Here is a 7415-nt window from a genome sequence, read left to right on the forward strand (position 1 = left end):
ACCTATCAAAGGCCAGGACATAGCACAACCACCGCCCTGCTAGCATTCATAGATACCATTAATCACAACAGGAATAATGGTAAGCTTTCTTCAGCCCTCTTCCTAGACCTATCAAAGGCCAGGACATAGGACAACCACCGCCCTGCTAGCATTCATAGATACCATTAATCACAACAGGAATAATGGTAAGCTTTCTTCAGCCCTCTTCCTAGACCTATCAAAGGCCAGGACATAGGACAACCACCGCCTGCTAGCATTCATAGATACCATTAATCACAACAGGAATAATGGTAAGCTTTCTTCAGCCCTCTTCCTAGACCTATCAAAGGCCAGGACATAGCACAACCACCGCCCTGCTAGCATTCATAGATACCATTAATCACAACAGGAATAATGGTAAGCTTTCTTCAGCCCTCTTCCTAGACCTATCAAAGGCCAGGACATAGCACAACCACCGCCCTGCTAGCATTCATAGATACCATTAATCACAACAGGAATAATGGTAAGCTTTCTTCAGCCCTCTTCCTAGACCTATCAAAGGCCAGGACATAGCACAACCACCGCCCTGCTAGCATTCATAGATACCATTAATCACAACAGGAATAATGGTAAGCTTTCTTCAGCCCTCTTCCTAGACCTATCAAAGGCCAGGACATAGCACAACCACCGCCCTGCTAGCATTCATAGATACCATTAATCACAACAGGAATAATGGTAAGCTTTCTTCAGCCCTCTTCCTAGACCTATCAAAGGCCAGGACATAGCACAACCACCGCCCTGCTAGCATTCATAGATACCATTAATCACAACAGGAATAATGGTAAGCTTTCTTCAGCCCTCTTCCTAGACCTATCAAAGGCCAGGACATAGCACAACCACTGCCCTGCTAGCATTCATAGATACCATTAATCACAACAGGAATAATGGTAAGCTTTCTTCAGCCCTCTTCCTAGACCTATCAAAGGCCAGGACATAGCACAACCACCGCCCTGCTAGCATTCATAGATACCATTAATCACAACAGGAATAATGGTAAGCTTTCTTCAGCCCTCTTCCTAGACCTATCAAAGGCCAGGACATAGCACAACCACTGCCCTGCTAGCATTCATAGATACCATTAATCACAACAGGAATAATGGTAAGCTTTCTTCAGCCCTCTTCCTAGACCTATCAAAGGCCAGGACATAGCACAACCACCGCCCTGCTAGCATTCATAGATACCATTAATCACAACAGGAATAATGGTAAGCTTTCTTCAGCCCTCTTCCTAGACCTATCAAAGGCCAGGACATAGCACAACCACCGCCCTGCTAGCATTCATAGATACCATTAATCACAACAGGAATAATGGTAAGCTTTCTTCAGCCCTCTTCCTAGACCTATCAAAGGCCAGGACATAGCACAACCACCGCCCTGCTAGCATTCATAGATACCATTAATCACAACAGGAATAATGGTAAGCTTTCTTCAGCCCTCTTCCTAGACCTATCAAAGGCCAGGACATAGGACAACCACCGCCCTGCTAGCATTCATAGATACCATTAATCACAACAGGAATAATGGTAAGCTTTCTTCAGCCCTCTTCCTAGACCTATCAAAGGCCAGGACATAGCACAACCACCACCCTGCTAGCATTCATAGATACCATTAATCACAACAGGAATAATGGTAAGCTTTCTTCAGCCCTCTTCCTAGACCTATCAAAGGCCAGGACATAGCACAACCACCGCCCTGCTAGCATTCATAGATACCATTAATCACAACAGGAATAATGGTAAGGTTTCTTCAGCCCTCTTCCTAGACCTATCAAAGGTATTTGACATGGTCAACCATGAAAAACTAATCTCCCATCTTGTAAACCTAGGCTTAGATAACTTAGCAGTCCCCTGGTTTAAAAACTACCTCAACAATAGACAACAGGCAGTACTATGGAAGAATAACTCGTCTCAACTCTTGCCTGTGACACTCAATGTACCTCAGGGATCTATACTAGGCCCTTTACTGTTCTCAATTTTTACAAATAATCTCCATTCAGCTGCTAAAAGTTCAAGCCTTATACAATACGCTGATGATTCAACTATAATATGTAGCACCCCTTCTTTACCAGACCTTCACAAAATAACCCAGGATAACTTTCACTCAGTTGAAAGCTGGCATACGGAGAATGGCTTGATACTCAACCCCCAAAAAAACAAGCTCCTGCTATTTCATCCCTCAACTATAACTGCCTCCACCTGCACATTTACTATCCACTCAAACAACAGTACCCCCATATCACCTGATGCCCAGACAAAACTACTAGGTATTGCTATTGACAACAAGCTCAAATTTGATGTGCACATTATTCTGGCCATTAAAAGTACTAACAAAAAGCTAGGCAGTCTCTACAAGCATAAACCATATCTGACCCATAATGCTAGAACTACTATTGCATGTACACACCTTCTCTCAACTCTGCGGTACGCCTCACCCATCTTGATTAACTTATCCAAAACAGAAATCAATAAAATGACCACCAGCTATAATCAATAGCCACATTTGCCAACAACAGCTCCTACAGAACACATCACTGCCAAAACCTAAAGCAATTGGGTTGGCTTGAACTACCAAACTTACTTATTTATAGTCAGCTGGTTATGACTCACAAGCTACTCTATCAACAAACTATAGCACTTTCACTGGTTAACATTGTACAACAATATTCCTGTCCCAAGCAACTCCCCTCAACTGACAAGTTACAGTTAGCAGTTACTAGATCTCACAACCATGCTGGTGACTCCCTTTACTCTTCTTATGTGGCCAAAATCTGGAACTCCCTGCCTACATCCGTAACCCTAGTAACCTCCCTACCTACATTTAAGAAAGCTATCAACAATTACCTCAACATCAAATGGCTATGTCCTTGTTCTATACCAGACTAATACCAGAACCACTCCGATACTGTTGTAACTCTTGGCTTAAACTAGTGACTTATCTGAAACCTACATATAAATATATACAGCAATAGCAGAATGATGGTATACCTGTATCTGTGTGAGTATGTACAATGTAATAATTTTTATTAACTATTGTAACCGTCTGAAGCTTATACCTATATGTGTCAACAACTAGATACCCTAATAGATCTAGTTGAAATATGTACCCATGTTTTGTCTGTATGTTGTCTATAATTGTCTCTTTGGAGCATTTCTCCCCGGGCCTCCACTGAAAATGGACATATATCCAGTTGGGCTATCCCAGTTAACAAATGTAAAATAAATAAAATAAAAATAAAATAAAATTGTCAGACATATTTAGGAAGGATCCTGGGGTCATTAGTCTAGTACATACCTCTGAATCAATTAAACTGAACTGCTACATTATGCAAAGAAAACAGCTCCTAAGTAGGAAAGCAAAAAAAAAAAAACAGAAACAGAATAGCAATACAAGAGCAGTGGATAACAAAATGAAGGGTACACCGTATTTATCAACACCCTCTTTACAGCACAGTTCAGTTAGCAGTGGATAACAAAATGAAGGGTACACCGTATTTATCAACACCCTCTTTACAGCACAGTTCAGTTAGCAGTGGATAACAAAATGAAGGGTACACCGTATTTATCAACACCCTCTTTACAGCACAGTTCAGTTAGCAGTGGATAACAAAATGAAGGGTACACCGTATTTATCAACACCCTCTTTACAGCACAGTTCAGTTAGCAGTGGATAACAAAATGAAGGGTACACCGTATTTATCAACACCCTCTTTACAGCACAGTTCAGTTAGCAGTGGATAACAAAATGAAGGGTACACCATATTTATCAACACCCTCTTTACAGCACAGTTCAGTTAGCAGTGGATAACAAAATGAAGGGTACACCGTATTTATCAACACCCTCTTTACAGCACAGTTCAGTTAGCAGTGGATAACAAAATGAAGGGTACACCGTATTTATCAACACCCTCTTTACAGCACAGTTCAGTTAGCAGTGGATAACAAAATGAAGGGTACACCGTATTTATCAACACCCTCTTTACAGCACAGTTCAGTTAGCAGTGGATAACAAAATGAAGGGTACACCGTATTTATCAACACCCTCTTTACAGCACAGTTCAGTTAGCAGTGGATAACAAAATGAAGGGTACACCGTATTTATCAACACCCTCTTTACAGCACAGTTCAGTTAGCAGTGGATAACAAAATGAAGGGTACACCATATTTATCAACACCCTCTTTACAGCACAGTTCAGTTAGCAGTGGATAACAAAATGAAGGGTACACCGTATTTATCAACACCCTCTTTACAGCACAGTTCAGTTAGCAGTGGATAACAAAATGAAGGGTACACCGTATTTATCAACACCCTCTTTACAGCACAGTTCAGTTAGCAGTGGATAACAAAATGAAGGGTACACCATATTTATCAACACCCTCTTTACAGCACAGTTCAGTTAGCAGTGGATAACAAAATGAAGGGTACACCGTATTTATCAACACCCTCTTTACAGCACAGTTCAGTTTGCTGATATACAATAACTTAGACTGTTACTTTGACTCCAGTAGGTTTAATATCAAAGTAAATATATCAAGCAGGACTACTGAGAGAAATTCACTTTTGAGTGCTAAAAGTTGCAGTCAAGAGCAGCATTCCACCACTTCCCATTACTTCTACAGAATATGAATAGATGAATTACAATAAATCAGACACAGCATTATTGTTAACACCAGGGAGCAAACTGTGCCTATAATGCACATAATAAAAGACAGCTGTGTTAAATAAACACCTTACATGGCACTAACGACAAATAGGACATAGAATGCTGTAGCATTTCAGGCATCATTACGTGCATGAGAGGTCTCTCAGCAGATCTGTAAACTGCTATGTATGTCATGAAAATGTGTGAATAGTAAAAGAACATGGATCTCAGACTTAGGGAAGGGGCACAAATGACTTTATTGAGTATATTTAATTTTGCATGGAGGTTTAAGTTTATATTCTGTTAAAACTATACTCAGCAGTAGCACTAGGTTTGATCCTTACAATCTCCATTTGTCCTACTGTGTGACTCTCAGCAATTCACTAAACCAGACATTGCTCCTGGGTTGCCTCTGGAAAGGGATTCTGTGCCCAGTGGGCTTATATGATTAGCAAATAGACAATTCATTATTACTTGAAAAAAGTCACGTTTAAATAAGTAATGAGAAGAATAGCTGTCTCATTCAGTGCAAGCATGCATTTTACAAAATCATACCTAGAAAATAAAGAGATGTGCTTGTGTTTGGATGTGATGAGCAGAATGGCAAAAGCACACAATAAATGCTACGTGCTTGTCAAGAACATAAGAAAAATAGTGATGTAATAAGAAGAGAGAATATAAAGACTTACTTTTAGTATGGGTGAAACCTCCGGGCTAATATTATATTCTGGGTTACTGTTGTCTTTGCTCCAGTTATTGCATTTTAATATTATTTGTTGTGTTAAAGGCCTCACCAGTCCAGATTTTTTGGACACATTTAGAAGGCCCTTTAATATCATAAATCTGCAGAAGAAAGCTTGGCTCAGATGGACTGTCTGGGGAACTTCTGTTTTCCAGTGATTATGGCATCCTGAAAAGTGGGCCTGTTTATGACTTTCGCTTTAATTTATGGCACCATATGGGCAGAGATTTAATAGAAATCTCCACAGTTGTGGAAAACTGTTAAGGCAGCTGTGACCAGCTGTTAACATTTGCAGCTACTGCAGATAGGAATGCTGATAACCAATTTCAGAATAAATATAAAAACATAAAAATATCATAACATAAAAGCATCAAAACATTGCTGCAACTGGTCTTACCAAGAAACAACAGCAAGTTCATGTGTTTTCATTTCACCACCTTTTCAGCAATGCAACCACGGATTATAGCAATATTAGAAAACAGAGAATCAAAAATAATACAGATGGAAAAAGAACAGCAGAAGGTATCATAATCAAGGAAGCAGAAAATGAATGTTGTCCCTGTACTGAAAGAAATCTGTTGTAAGCAGGATGTCTCAGTCATCATGTGGGATCTGAATTTGAGACAATTATGTCTGGGACTGAAGTGCAACTCTGAGATGCCTTCAGCAATGAAATGTAATATTTTAACAACCATTATAATGTCACCTTCATAGCTCTCAACAGTGTCAGATTTTGTGTTATGCTTTAGTCTGGTACCTCATGAAATGTTTGATTTTCAGGGAAATCACATAGGTAATGCCAGACATTAGAGTTTCAAACTTCTTATTCTTCAAAAAATGCATCTTGTTGCAAAACCCGCTGTTCTGCTAATTTTCTACTGAATTAGAGAAATATTTAAAAAAAACTGTATCTGAGTTTTGGGCCTTTGTTTCCCCCATTATTTTGGCTTTGTCCCTGTTAAAGTAGCAAGCACCATAACAGAAACAGACTTACACCGTCATAGGTCTGAGCCAAAATTATTTATTTCAGTTAAGCCGAAATAAGCATTAACCGACTGGCTTTAAAATACTCTGTGTCAAGACTTGATTATCTTTTACAGCGTAAATGCTTTAAAGGCTCTTATTGTAAAGCTATTGTTGGGCCAGTGCTCTTCCCGTGCCCGACTGGCAACTCTCCTTTTGTTTCCTGCTTCTGCCGATTAAGTTTCCTCAGAAAATCTTCAAATCCAGTCAGTCTCTCTACTTATTTATACTGTTGTCAATAGAACGAGCTCCTCATTCGATTTACACATAGTGTGGAGAATTCCTCATGCCAGCCTCATGCTGCCCATGAAAAAAGTGTAGAAATGTGTACAGCAGTGTAGAACAGTCTAGAAGGGTAAGCCCGTAGATGCCAAGAATCTATACCACTGTGCCCAACATGCGTTATACTAACACTTTACATAAATCAGATCAAATGATAATTAATCAATCCAGTCCTGCGGCACCTTACCTTAAACACTCTTAGATGGAAACTGTACTCTAACTCTGTACATACAAAACTTCCACCTAAATGTCATTATCTGTATTTCTTTGTAGCAGCTTAGTTTGTCACATTCTATTTTTAGATTGTATTTTTCTGAATAAGAAATTTTTTTTATATTGTATTTCTCTGAGTAAGAAACTTATTGTATAAATCTACGTCTGTAATTGTTATTGGAGCTTTTCTCCCCAGGCTTCCACTGAAAACAAGCTCTTCTCAGCCCAGCGGACTTCCCTGGTTACCTAACTGAAATAAATCAATTTGCTTACATAGAACGACTTACTCTAACAGTCCCTAATTCTTGGCCAAAGAAGTTAGACCTCTGATCTATAGCATGGCAAGGCCTCTGTTGTCTTCTCTTATATAAATGTGAGTACATTCATAAACGGCTACACAGAGTGTTGCGATCACGTTGGCATTGTGCCACTATCGCAATAGCACAATGGTATTCATTACATGGTTCTACACAATGT

The sequence above is a fragment of the Protopterus annectens genome, chromosome 2.part1 (genome assembly GCF_019279795.1).
Source record: "Protopterus annectens isolate FY-2018-M chromosome 2.part1, PAN1.0, whole genome shotgun sequence".
Classification (NCBI taxonomy): Eukaryota; Metazoa; Chordata; order Ceratodontiformes; family Protopteridae; genus Protopterus; species Protopterus annectens.